Here is a 14,986-nt window from a genome sequence, read left to right on the forward strand (position 1 = left end):
TAATTTCCTTTATTTGTAGGGAGATTTGAAAGTTGTCGAGTAATCGAGTGGCGTGATTAAAACAATACTTACAGTTTTTTTAATGGTAATGGTATGATGTATTAAAAAAGAATAAGGGATATGAAATTAGGTATCTATAGCAATGGATCAGCCATTAGGGAATAGATTGATTATTATGTGTCAGGTTTAAGTAAATGCTTTAGATACATGATTTCATTTAATACTCATACCCCCTGTATAGCGGGTACCATTTGATCAATCTTCACTGAGTCCTTCTCCACCCCCTACCACATCCATTCCATATGAACTTCCCCAAGATATTATAGTTGGTAAGTGGTAGAGCTAGAACTCAAACCCAAGTTTGATTCAAACCTGTCATTAATGAGTGTGGTAATAGGTGAAATAAAGAGAAAAGAATAGACTCCAATAACACTGTGGAACTAAAATATTTGATAAATAATTAGATGTCCTAGTGACAGAGACAAAGGTAGCTGCACAATTTTGAATCCAGATGGGTTTTTAATGGGAGAAACCCTTGGACTTTCAAGAAAAATAAAGGGTAGTCAATATTAGCATCTGGTTTTAGAAGAGTCACAGATTTTTTTTTGATTAATTGAATAAATATTTCATCTAATGATGCATTTGTGGCAGGTCTGGTTCTAGGTACTGGAGATCCATCAGTGCGCAAAACAGGCTAGCACACTGTACCCACCATTTACAGTAAAGATGTAAATGTCAGTTTATGTTGATACTAAGTATTGTGGAGAAAAATTAACTGGGGATTAGAAATAGACCACTTAGGGTGGTCAGAAAAGACTTCAAATGTCTTGTGATGATGTGAGATGTATGAGGGAAATGTGTGAATTTTAAGGTAGAATGTTTGTATGAAAGCAGTAATAAATAGCTAGTAGCTCTTGAGACCATTAAGACTAGAAGAGCTGGGCCTTCCTGGTAGCAAAGGGGTTTAACTTTTAGCACTATGAAGCTATTGGCAGCCGTTGTAGCACCGAGTTCAATCCCCAGCCAGAGAGCCCACCCACATGGTGCAGCAGACTTCTCCTGTATCTCCCACTACTAGCTCAGCTATGTATTTCAGTAGATATACCTGCTCTGCTCTCCACTCTGTCTCCTCTCACCCTCCACACCTCTGGCCTGTACCCCAGTTCTTCTACATTAAAATAAATAAAAAAAAGGACAGGGAGGGCTGATGCTGCAGAGATTTGAGAAACATTTACAATAATGCCAATAAGGCAACTTTAAGAGAGTCTCTGTGTGTGTGGGGTGTGGGAGTGTGTGTGTGTGCATGTGCATACCTCGCATAAATGTATATCCAGAGAATATTGAATCTTTAGCAAGATGAAGGTTCAGAGGGCAGGAAGAACTGAGAGAAAGGGGTATAGGATAGTTTTGTTATCAATTCCACTTCACTGGATTTTGTACCTTGATTCAGTCTTTGAAAGAGAATGAATCGACATAGTACTATTACTGTTATTTTTGGAAGTCTCCTACTAATTGTGGTATAACTCAGTTCTATTCATCATTAGTGTATTTGATCATTCGAATCACCACATAAAACATCTGACAGTTGACAGAACTTTGATTTGAAAAATCAGAAGGGCAATTGGTATTCTTTATTTTATTTTTTTAGTTTCTTTTTTTCAGGCTGCTTAACTAGTACTTATGAAAAAGGTGTTACAGACACTGTGATGAGCTATTCTATTCTTCCCATGAACACTAACCTCATTCTTGCTTAGATTCAGTACTTTTTTTATGTATAAAACACTGGAATTAATTCTGTTTACTTTCAAGCCTCTAAATTCTTTTTTTTTAAATTAACTTATTTATATATTTTGCATCATTCTTTATTTTTATATAATGTATGCTTTCTCCTCTCAGATGTGGTCCTCATAAAATTCCCATCACCAATTCACTTGTGCACCATCACCATAGTCCCTTGTGCTCTTCCCTCCCCTGTTTTGATTCCTCTCCCTCCTCTTCCCCTGCAGAATGTCTCTGATTTATAGTTGCATGTTAATTTTTTTTTTATTATTTACTATAAATATTTTTTTTCCTGATCTCTTATTTGGTCCCCATATATTCCTCCTGTAAGTGAAACAATCCACTATTTTTTCTTTTTCCTTCTGGCTTGTTTCACTGAGCATAATCCCTTCCGGCTCTATCCATGTTGCTGCAAAGGGCCTCTAAATTCTTAATAGAAGTAAAGCTACCTTCCACTGGCTTTTCCTTTGCTCTTTCAACAGATTCTGAATTATAGTTAAAAGTGAGAGTCACATAAATGGGCCCTCTGTATGCAAATGACATATCCAAGATTTAGCTGCAGATATCTCCAGTTTTGCAGAGAAACTTTTAACTATTCTAAATGCTTCAAGTCTGCACTGATGGGCTCAGCTTTACAGAACTCAAGGAAGTCAGAATGCCCCACAAATGTACTCCAGCTTGACGGTGATCTGGATTTGATTTTTCCTCATGTTCCAAGGTCAGCAACTCTCTCTTTTGGGTGCATCTCATCAACTATGATCACCCTTGTGCAAACTAACAGTTATAATTTGGTCAGCCCTCCTCTGCATCTCTTCACCCTATAAAGCACCCACCTTACACTCTTTCTTTTTTACAGCCCACACAAATTTTCTTTGACCGGAGAATGCTCCCCACTCCCACTCTTAACCTTCCCTTATGCTTACTCTGAATACATTTAGTGACTGAGAGCATGCTTGCATATGACTGTCATCATCAGGAAATATCATCCTACATAATGGATTCCAATCTAAGATTTTTAAATGTAGAAGCTTCTGGTATCAAAAATATATTTGAACATCCTCTCTTCAATTATAATTACCTAAAATGAAAGGCATGAGTGAACTTACAATAGTAATAGCCACCACCGAGAGCTTATCATTTGCCAAGCACTAAATGTATTTTAACTTGGTTAATCCTTACAGATTCTATGGGGTAGGTGTTACTAGTATGGAGCAACTGAGTCTTAGACCATTAAATTAACGTACCTAAGGTCACAGAGCAGAAATTGGATTTAAATGTGTTTTATGTTTCCCCAGTACACATCAAGTCCCTACACTCCTCTACCTCTGCACCCCTTCACAACAAATACTTCATTTACATATAATAGCTCAGTCTCTTGTGTTTCCCTAAGGTGTGACAGCACCATTAGCATTTGGGTGGGGTAATTCAAGGCTTTATAGGGCAGTCTCACACTTTGTAGGATGTTTCATATCTTAGCTTCTGGCACTGAATGTAAGTGTTTCACTCTCAGGGATCCCCTCCACCACTGAGAAATCAAAAGTGACCTCATACATTTTCAAGGAGTTCCAAGTTAAATGTCTCTAATTGAAAATCACCGGGGGAAGAAAGATCTGTATAAAAGTACATACATACATACATACATATATACATACATACATATATATATACATACACACATAATCTATCTCACAACTTTTCTAAATGCTTCATAAGTTTTTATGAATTTATAATTTTTACAACTTTTATAACCTTGAAAACACAGAAATACAACTAGTAGGTAAAGAAAAGGATAAGGTTATAGGAATGAGGTAATTTTTTTAGGGGTGTTTATAATACTCTTCTTTATTACCTGTGAATAAACAATTTTGAGCCTGAAAGATCTTGGATAGCTTGACATTCATTACTAAGCAAGATAAACTCTTATTTATTTACCCATCTACCTAGCAAAGTTTTTTCATAGTGCAAAGGTAAACTTGAGTTCAAATCTGGGCCAAATCTCAAAGTCATGCATTTGAAAGTCATGATTTCCCCGCTATGCTTACTTTATCAAACTTCAGACCATTAGCAAATGCCTGCTGTCCTTTTATAACCCTTCCTGAAGGAAACCATAACAAGTAAAAATATTTACTGGAGCAAAAGTGAATTTTGGAGTTTTGTATTTTCTATACCATAGTAGGTCCACTTTACTAGGCTTTGCACAATTGGAGATAAATCTCCAAGGTCTTAACATAACTCAACCACCTTACAAGACTGATATGTAAACTTTTAACCCCATTTTTAAATGACTGCTTCCCAAAGGATATTATAAAAATTCTCTCAGCTATGTACTTGCGGAAAAATGTTAATTAATTATAAGATATATGTATCTTCTGTATAAAATAGATATGTTTGAATACATCACCCCCACTCTTTCTGATTCACTTATTCAAATAACTTTCTAGTCTTAAACAAAGTATTTTATAATCTTATGCATTATCTTAGACATTGTCAATAACCACACAATTTTTACCCTCTATTCCCTATTATACTTACCCTCTATTACTTACTACATACCGGTTTTGCAACAAGCTGCCCGAACTTGAACAACACAGTAGTAAGATACCTTGCTGTCAATGAGAACTTAAAATTTAGAACTTTTATTATTAGAACTATTTAACAATAGTGTAGAGATTCAAAATCAGAATTTCCCTTTGACAGCTGTGAAATGACAGACAAACCTACATACTCTGGTATGGCAAAGTGTTGAAATACATTTTATAATTTAGACAAAAATGAAAGAACTCACAAAATTTTTTTTAGTAGTTTCTGAAAGTTCACTTTATTGAAATTGCCTTGAAGTACTTTTATACCTGAGAAAATAAGGCAGGGCATACTCTGAAAAATAGTTTATCCATAACATGAGTATACATTTACATTTTATTTAAAGAATTTACCATGCCAAACATTTTTATTTGCCCTTTCCCCTTTCCTTGAGTAAGGGTTAGAGAAGGTTATGAGTAATAGGGCTCGCTTGCACCTTCTGGGCCCAATTTATGAAGGATTACAGCAGCCCTCTGCAAATGGGATTTCTGGTGGCAAACTGCCAGGGGCGTTTGCTTAGCATGATCCACAGAAAGGAGCAAACTATTGGATCTGAGTAACTAATAGTTTTCAGAATTCTTTATGAAAGTGAAAATAGTACTTGTTAAAGTATAAAAAGGTCTTCTTGGATGCATTAGTGAGAAAAATGAAGAGCAACTTGAACTTAAATTTTTTAAAATCCACAACAGATTGATGGATTAAAGGGAGCTATGCATTTTATTACAGTTATTTTTGACAGATATTGAAAATATCTTTCCAATGTTGATATTCTTATATCTAAGCAATTCTCCTTCACAATTGAACCTGACTTTCAGCAGTGAAAATGTTGCCAATGAAATGATAATGCTGACAAAAGTACTATAGGTAAGAGAGGGATACATGGGGTCTCCCCTGGTGGCGCAGCGGTTGAGCGCTGGGCTGCAAAGCTGCCCGCAGCCTCTGCAACGCCAGTTCAATCCCAGGCCATGGGTGAGGGTCCCACATGGCGCGATAGACCTCTCCTGCCTCGCCCACTGCTCCCCTCAACAGTGTATTTCGTCACTCTGCCTGTTCTGTTCCCCGCTCTGGCTCTGGTGAATTCTCTCACCCTCCCGCGCTTCTGACTGTACCCAGCGCTTGTATAAATAAATAAATTAATTTTAAAAAATTTAAAAAAATCAAAATATCTGTAGAATTCCACTTTTTCTGTGTTTGCAGGTTTCTTACTTATTAAGAGGGTAGTTTCTTTTGTGACTTTTGCTTCACATTTTATTGATTTATATAATATTTAATAAATCAACATAATTACAAGTTCAACTTACATAAAAGAGTTTGGGGGAAAAAAATCTAACTGACTCCACAAGCATGGAACTTGTAGTGGGAGCAGAAGTTCACATGTATATCAAAGGGTATCCTACTAGTTTTGAGACATATCATCCTGTGGGCATGTTTCAAAGAGAAAATGAGGAGCATCAGTTAATCTGGCAAATTATGTGGTTTCATGAGAGCTCCTCTGTGCTCATCCTCAATGATAGATACAGCATTATAAGAGGTTGAGTTCTTTTATTCACTATTTCAGAACATGGGTCTTTGGACTAGTAGGTATTAAAAGAAGCTCTAGAAACTCTCACTTTATCCTCCCCATCTTGTTCTTATGAACAAATTCTTACATTTTGCTGATTGTCTCCCTATCATTTTCCTCTGTTTCTGGATTTCTGCATTATTTACATGCCAGGTATACCTGTTCCTACAGTCTCCACAGGGATTGGAGCCCTGTCCTCAAACCCCTGTTCCCACTGATGGGTCAATAATAACTCCTGTCAGACTTGCCAAGCATTATGCCTCTGAATGAAGATCTAGGTTCTACTTCTATTCTACTTTGTGCACTAGCATTATGTTAATTGATGTTACTTGTGTCCATTTTCTTTTCTGAAAAGATAAGAACATGTAGCTGACAGATGCCTGGCAATAGTAAGCAGTGTAATAGTTGTCTTCCCATTTCCTTTAGGCCAACAACATTTGGTCTTTGCCTTCCTATCAAATTCCTGACTGAGAGAGCTCAATACTTAAAGGAGTGTTTGTTCAGTTTCTTAAATGCTGACCATCTGCGAGGTGGGATTTTTCCCCATGAAGAGCCCAAATGATTTGCTGCTTGTCCATACTATCCTCTATTAGTCACTGAATGCATTTCCCTGGAGCATGTAGTTTGATCCTTAATTTCTCTGGTCAGCTTAGGCAGTCATCCATTTCCCATAGCTTCTTAGCATCCATCCTCTCCATCTTCTAATTTCCCTATAACTGTATAATTGATTTTGTCATATAATGTGTATTAGTATTTACGATTTACTAGTGTATTAGTTAGGATTCGCCAGAGAAACAAAACAAACAGGAGATTGATTGATATGTCTGTCCATCCATCCATCCATTCATTTATCCTCTAGAACAGTAATTAGTGTTCAAATAATAGTTGTTGAATTATTACAAAAATTTATGTATAGGGCTGTTCAATGCATCCTTATTTATAAAAATAAAACATCTGGAAATAAAATATCTGGTAATAACAGGAAAACAAATCATGATGCCTCCATGGAATAGAATATGCATTTATTAAAAGTCATATTTAAAAAATTATTTAGTGGTATAAAAATGTTCACATTATATTAAGTGGAAAAAAGGGTAGATAAGAATATATAAGAATACCCTAATCTTATTTAAAATATAAAGGATATATAATAAAATATTACCAGTGGCTGGCGCAAGGGGTTAAGACGCAGAACGAAGATATCCACTGCAGCACAAGTTCGATCCCTGGCCAGGGAGGTGACCCACATGGCGCAGCAGACCTCTGCTGACTCACCTGTTGCTCCAGCAGTGTATTTCAGTCAACCCACCTGTTCTGTTCCCCACTCTGTCTCTGGTGAATTCTTTCACCCTCCCGTGCCTCTGGCCTGTACCCCACCTCTTGTATGCATAAATAAATAAATCTTAAAAAAATATTACCAGTTGCTATATCTCAGTAGTGAGATTAAAAGTGATTTGTTGTTATGGTTGTTGGGGCCTTCCTGGTGGCCTGGGAAGTGCTATTACAACTGCAGCCTGAGTTCAGTCCCTGGCCAGGGAGCTAACCCACATAGTGCAGCAGACCTCTCCTGTCTTCTCCGCTGCTCCCCTTAGCAATGTATTTCAGTGGATCTGCCTGTTCTGCTCCCCACTCTGTCTCTGGTGAATACTCTCACCCCAACACCTCTGGCCTACACCCCAGTTTTTCTATGTGTAAATAAGTAAATCTTTATAAATAAAAGTGATTTTTTTGTTTTATCTTTTTGTATTTTGCATATAGCATCCCCTTTCCTCCCAGGACCAGTGTTTCAAAGCCAAATATCTTGCATATTTTTGACAAGATCGTTTAAAATGAAAAATTTAAAGGTAAAAATTGTAAAGTTTTCAAGAAAAAAAATTCTCTTCCCCTCTAGACTGAATGAATTTCTTACTTCAATTAGAGATTCAATTTGTACTTATTTTTTTGGCACTGACTATGTTCTTCCTGGTGTGATATGTCATTATTTTCTATACTAGGCCTTGCACTTTCTGAAGTCAACATCATGTCTTGGTTATTATTTTCAGAGCCCATAACGACTGTCTCTACATTTCAATAACTGAAAGAAAACATACTTGAAATGTTTTAATAGTCAGGAACAGTAGTGTTAGTTGCTTAGGGAAATCATCAAGTTATGTAATTTTCTTATATTGATTTTATATCCTCCTGACTGCTTTGAAAACACTAGAGTTTCAAGCTGCATTAGAATGATGGCTAGAGTACACCCATTTTTAGGGTTTGGCCTACCTCCCTGTTGCCTTATTCACATACAGTTTACTAGTTGTTGCCACATTATATGAAAATGTTTTATTTGGGAGCATGGTGGTAGGTTGGGCATGGTGGAAGGTTTCAGGCACTGACATATTCTGATAGTCTAGGCTGCTATAACAGGCCAAGGAACAAATGGATCAAAACATACAATGATTCAAACACTTATCTTAAAGGCAGGTGTTCTTAGTTAGTAGGCAGCTTCCTCCACACATTTAAAGTGCCTGCACCTTCTATGGCCTCCCTGGTTAGAATATGTACAGTATTCCCCTCTTATCGGCAATTTTGCTTTGTGATTTCAGTTACCCATGGTCAGCTGTGGTCTGAAAATATGTACAATAAGATATTTTGAGAGACAGAGACCAAGACCACTTTCAGTAATTTAGTACAGTATAACTCTAATTCTTTTGAGCTGTTGCTCAAACGTATTGTGTGCAGTTTATAAATTAAAATTTATAATAGGGGGCCTCCCCTGGTGGTGCAGCAGTTGAGCGCTGGGCTGCAAAGCTACCTGCAGCCTCTGCAGCACCGGTTCAATCCCCGGCCACCAGGTAAGGGTACCACATGGCGCGCAGACCACTCCTGCTGCACCCTCTGCTCCCCTCAGCAGTATACTTCATCTGTCTGCCCGTTCTGTTCCCCACTATGGCTCTGGTGAATTCTCTCACCCTCCTATGCTTCTGATTGTACCCAGTGCTTGTATAAATAAATAAATAAATCTTTAAAAAAATTTATAATAGGTATGGATAGGAGAAAACAGCATATATAGGATTCAGTACTCTCTGGTGCTTTCAGATATCCACTGGGGATCTTAAAACATATCCCTGCGAATAAGGGTGGGGAGTGGGTAGCTATAGTATTAAATCCTTACCCACAAACAAGACTTTAACATGTGTCAGCATTTCAAATCACATTTTACTGAAATTCAGTAAATGGAAAAAATTTCCTCTACAGAGCTGCACAATCTATCACTGCTTTTAAATCTTTACTCAGATGTTATTTTCTCAATGATTCTTTCTCTATTCACCATATTTAAAACTGCAGTCATCTCCCTCTGCAACTTTATGTTTCACTTTCCTGCTTTATTTTTCCTCCTTAGCATGTACAGTGAGCATACCATATAATTTACTTATTTATCTCTCCTACTAGAATGTAAACTTCACAAGGACAGGCATTTTCCTCCCTGTTTTAGTGACTGCTGAATTACCAGCTCCTAAAATGGAACCCCCTTAGACTGCTGGTGGAAATGCAAACTGGTCTAACCACTATGGGAAACTATGTGGAGGTTACTCAAATTACTAAAAATGGAGCTACCATATGACCCAGTGATTCCACTCTTAGGAATCTACCCAAAGGACACAAAAACATTAATTCGAAAGGAAACTAGCACACCTATGCTTATTTAAGCATATATACAATAGCTAAGATATGGAAACAACTTAAATGCGCAAAAACAGATGACTGGATCAAGAAGATATAGTTGCAATTGTATGGGGAATATAAAAATAAAATTTATTATTTAAAAAAAAAATAAAACATACAAAAAAAAAAAAGAACCCTATACTGAAAACCATGAAACATTCTGAGAAAATTTCAAGACAACCTAAATCAATGGAGACATATGCTATGTTCATGAATTGGATGACTTAATATTATTAGCATGTGAATTCTCCCTAAATTGGTCTATAAATTGAATATAATTTTTCATTCATAATACCAGGGTTTTTTTTTGGTAGAAACTGACATCCTGATTATAAAAACTTATAATCAAAAACAGAAAAGATGTAGAATATCCAAAACAAATTTTGGAAAAGAAAAACAAAATTAGAAGTTTAAAATGAAATACTAATGAATTGTTACAGGAATGGATTGATAAAGCAAATATAATAGAATCAGTTGACTCCAGGGATAGAGACATGGGTGTTTGTTATAAAATTTGTTCAATTTTTCTGTATATTTGAAAATTTTCATAATAAAATGTTGGGGAAAATGTAAAAAAAACAAAAAAAATTTGTGAGATGAACTCAAGGTTCTGGTTATGAGGCTATGCAAAACGTGAGGAAATGTCATGTTTTGTGAGTCCTTAAAAAAAAAAAGAAGATATAGTATATATACACAATGGAATACTACTCAGCAATCAGAAAAGATAAACTCATGCTATTTGCAGCCACATGGGTGGAGTTAGAAGGGGTCATGCCCAGTGAAATAAGTCAGAAGGAAAAAGATAAATTTCAGATGGCTTCACTTATAGGAGGAATATAGGTAAACCAAAGGGCCAAAAACAAACAAACAAACAAACAAAAAGACAAATCTCACAGGCAAGCTATAAAGCTGAGGCATACAGTAGGGAAGGGGGACAGAGAGAAGTGAAAGCAGGGGAGGGAAGAGCACAGGGACTATGGTGATGATTCTCAGATGATGTAATAGTGGGAGATTTATGAGGACTACACCTGAGGGGAGAAATCAAATATTGTACAAAAGTGAAGAACAATGTAAGAAAGTAAAATTTAATTAAAAAAAATTCCCAGTTCTTGCACATAGTGGAGACTCAATAAATACCTGTTGAACAAGTGACTTAATAAACCTCACTAGTTTTTATTAGAATTTATAGTTACCAGTATTTTGATGCTATCTTTACATGACACAAATTGAATTTAGTGTCAAGTATCATAATTCTGCCTGCATCTACTTAGTTCACTAAGTCCTATTAAATCTATTACCTCAGTGTCTTTTATAGCCCTCTTCCCGTTGCCACTTCCCTCCACAGTGATTATTTGTTCCCTGGATTAATGCAGAAATCACTTAATGTTCTTCCCCACAGTTTTCCCATTCTAATCCATCTTCCCAATTGTTACTGAAATGATCATTCTAAAATGAAAATCTCATTATATCATTATCTTATCCAAAACCTTTGTCTATCACCCACAGATACAATTCAAAATTTCTTAGTTGGGCATATAAATCCTTTATGGTGTGACCCAGTCTTAACTCCTACCACTTTTCCACTGTGCATCACCATACGACTTCTATCTGCTCAGTTATCACTTTTTTTTTGTGAGAATTAGCTGCCTGTCCTCAGTGCTCACATTTTAATGATGTTTAAGAGCTAATGGTGTTTAAGTACTTCATATTTTACTGACTCTAAGATGTTCATTTCTTTCTAAACATCTCTAAAATCAGATTCAGCTTACAGTAATGACATTATAAGGCTGTCACGAGAAAGTAACTGTGATGTTGCTATCATACCCTATACATGTGCACACTTTGAGGTTATTTTCTGGTGGCACAACTAGACAATTGTAAACCTTAGTAGATTCTTCACTCAATCATTTAAAGAAAGCATATAAGCCTTGATTGTAGTTATGTAGTTAGAAAACCTTTTATTAACACTTTCTCATTGGGTCAAGAAAGCACCAGCATCAAAACTCATAATATGGATGCCAATGGTCTGAAAGAATAGACAATAGTGGGGCTTTTTTTTTTTTTAATTTTAAAGATTTATTATTTATTTATGTATTTATGTATTTATGTATTTATTTATGTATTTATGTATTTATGTATTTATGTATTTATTTATTTATTTATTTATTTATTTATACAAGCACTGGGTACAGTCAGAAGTGCGGGAGGGTGAGAGAATTCACCAGAGCCAGAGTGGGGAGCAGAGCAGGCAGAGGGACCGAAGTACACTGCTGAGGGGAGCAGCGGGCGGCAGGAGAGGTCTGCGCGCCATGCGGGACCCTCCTCTGGTGGCCGGGGAGCAGCCTGGGATCATGCGGGACCCTCCTCCGGTGGCCGGGGAGCAGCCTGGGATCAAACCAGCACTGCAGAGGCTGCGGGCGGCTTCGCAACCAAGCGCTCAACCACTGCGTCACGGGGGAGGCTCAGTGGGGCATTTTTTAAAAATTTTAGGGTTAGATTTTTGCTCCCCCATATGTGCACTGTTCTTCTGCTCACCCTCCACCAAACCACCCATCTTGTCTACCTCCTTCTCCCACCCCCTTTTCCTCCCCCATTTCCTCTGATAATCAGTAAATTATTTCACTAAGCCCAAGATTTATACCTGCTGTATTTTACCTCTTTATGTTTTTTGGTTATGTATATTCCACAGATGAGTGAAACCATCAGTATTTGTCACGTTCTAACTTATTTTCATTTACAATAATTACTTCAAGGATCATCCATTTTGTTCCAAAAGACACTATTTTGTCTTTTCATATATAGCTGTGTAGTATTTTGTTGAGTATACATTATGCAATTTCTTTATCCCAGTCACCTATAAAATGGCACTTAACCTGATTCCATGACTTGGCAAATGTTGCTATGAACACACAGGCAAGCATAAATCTTTTTGTATCAGTTTTCATACTTTCAGGATAAATAACTAATAGAGGTATTGCTGGATTAAACGGAATTTCCATTTTTATTTTAAGAAATCTCCATACAGGCTGCACCAACTTGCATCCCACCAACAGTTGATGATAGTTCATTTTTCACCATATCCTTGCCAACATTTGTTGTTGCTATTCTTCTTGATATGGGCCATTCTCACAAGGTGGGGTGGTATCTCACTGTGGTTTTGATTTGCATTTCCCTGATGATAAGTGATGTTGAACAATTTTTCACGTTTGTATGCCACCTGAATGTCTTCTTCAGAAATGTCTAGTTGTTTTGTCCTTTTTTGATTTTTTTTGTCATTTTGTATAAATAGATTTTGTATATTTTGTATAAATATTTTGTATATTTTGGAAGTTAGCTCCTTATTAGATGTGTGATATACAAATATTTTTTCCCATTCTGTAAGTTGTCCTTTGTTTTAGTGATGGTTTCTTTTGAGATGCAGAGCATTTTAGTTTGATGCAGTCCCATTTGTTTATTTTTGCCATTGGAGTTGAGTTCTTTAATACATTCATATTTATCTCATAGATACATATGTCCTGTAATGTGAACCCTATGTTTTCTTTCAGTATTTTATAGTTTTGGTTTTTACAAACAAATCTTTAATTCATTTCTGACTAATTTTGTGTATGGAGTTAAGTATGGATGTAGTTTTATTTTTTATTGCATGTGGCTATCCATGTTTTCCAATACTATTTGTTAAAGGGCCTTTCTTTCTCCATTGTATGGCCGTGGTTCCTTTGTTAAAAGATTAACTGTCCTGGGGGCTCCCTGGTGGCGCAAGGGGTTAAGCACCACACTACAAAGCAATCCGCAGCCTTTGCAGCACTAGTTCGATCCCCAGCCGGCCAGGGGAGAAACCCACATGGCGAGGCAGACCTCTCCTGTCTCACCCGCTGCTCCACTCTGCAGTGTATTTCAGTCAGTCTGCCTGTTCTGTTCCCCGCTCTGTCTGGTGAATCCTCTCACCCCCTGCATCTCTGGCCTGTACCCCCAGTTCATGCTGGTTCTGGTTATATGCTCCGGCTTGGCTCATTGGATGGACCTGGCTCTCCTAATCTTTGCATCTAACCATGCTCTCCCATACATTTCAACTTGCAAGCCTACTATGACAATCTGTTAAATCCACTGAGTGAAGTAAGAACCATAAATGGATTTCTATGCTATTCCATTGGTCTGAGTTTCTGTTCTTGTTCTAACAGAGTTTGAAGTCAGTAAGTATGGTAGCTCCATCTTTTTTCTATCAGGATTTTTTAGCTATTTGGGCCTTTTGTAGTTCCATATAAATATTATGATTATTTAATTTTCTTGAAAAAAGTCATTAGGATCTTGATGGCTATTACAGTGAGTCTGTAAATTACTTTAGGTAATATGACCATTTTATGATGTTTATTTGTTCAATTCATGAGCATGGGGTATCTTTCCATTTCTTTGTGTCTTTTTTCCTATAACACAGCCTTATAATTTTTAACATATAGGTCCTTTACCTCCTTTGTTATGTTTACCCCCAGCCTTTTCATTCTTTCTGGTGTGATTGTAAATGGGTTTTATTTTCCTTCTGATACACTGCTGTATAAAGAAATGCAACTGATTTTTGTGTATTGATTTTATAGCCTGCCACTTTACTGTATTCATTTATTATTTCTACTAGTTTTTTTATAGAATCTTTTGGGTTCTTATCTTGTAGTACCATTTCATCTGAAAACAGTGAGAGTTTTATTTCTTGCCCAATTTGAGTATCTTTTATGTCTTTTCCTTGCCTAATTGTTTCCATTAGGACTTCCAATACTATGCTGAACAAGAATGGTGACAGTGGACATCCTTGTCTTGTTCCTGATAGTAGTGGCTAGTGGCAAATTTTTGTAAAACATGTTGCATCACTAATGTTCCTGATTGGTGGAATTCAATACAGCATTTTTTTCTTTCAGTGGTCCCAAAACAATTTCATTTCTCAGAACCTGTGGTCTCGAATTGATAAAATATGGCATGTTCCTTTGAATTTTTTAGCAACAATCCTTGAATTCCTAATAGTGTATTCTCACTGTCTTCTGTCTCTCCATTAAACTCTGTAATGCCTACAGTGCCTGTCACATAATAGGTGCTCAATAAATAATATTTGAAAGAATTGAAATGTTCATGCTAGGCAAATAGTTCTACTATGCTTCTAATTCTCAACCTGGATATGTCCATTTTCAGAACTGATCATGAAGTATTTGAGACTTCAATTATTCCTGTGAAATGTTGCTCACTCACTGATCTTCTTTTAAATAATAGTCCCTAGTAATATTTTTTTTCTGAGGATGTTATATTAGGATGAACAAAATTAACTCCTTATATATGTATTATGTAAACACATCCTACTGGATTGTTTCAAACCTAATTTTT

The 14,986-nt window shown here is 36.5% G+C and overlaps 1 long non-coding RNA gene across 5 annotated transcripts in view; it reads right to left on the bottom strand.

Moving 5' to 3' along the window:
* Positions 1-14,986, bottom strand: part of LOC119259766 (uncharacterized) — an 89,760-nt gene that overhangs the window by 69,784 nt on the left and 4,990 nt on the right. The window contains exon 1 of one of the 5 annotated variants that reach the window (XR_008554325.1): positions 2,703-2,825. The exons of the other annotated variants lie outside the window; for them this stretch is intronic. This is a non-coding gene — a long non-coding RNA (uncharacterized LOC119259766). Of the gene's footprint in view, positions 1-2,702; positions 2,826-14,986 lie in introns of those variants that run through there. 5 annotated transcript variants of the gene reach the window in all.

This window comes from Talpa occidentalis, unplaced genomic scaffold, assembly GCF_014898055.3.
Source record: "Talpa occidentalis isolate TD23 unplaced genomic scaffold, MPIMG_talOcc4v2.1 talOcc4.5, whole genome shotgun sequence".
In the NCBI taxonomy this organism is placed as follows: domain Eukaryota; kingdom Metazoa; phylum Chordata; class Mammalia; order Eulipotyphla; family Talpidae; genus Talpa; species Talpa occidentalis.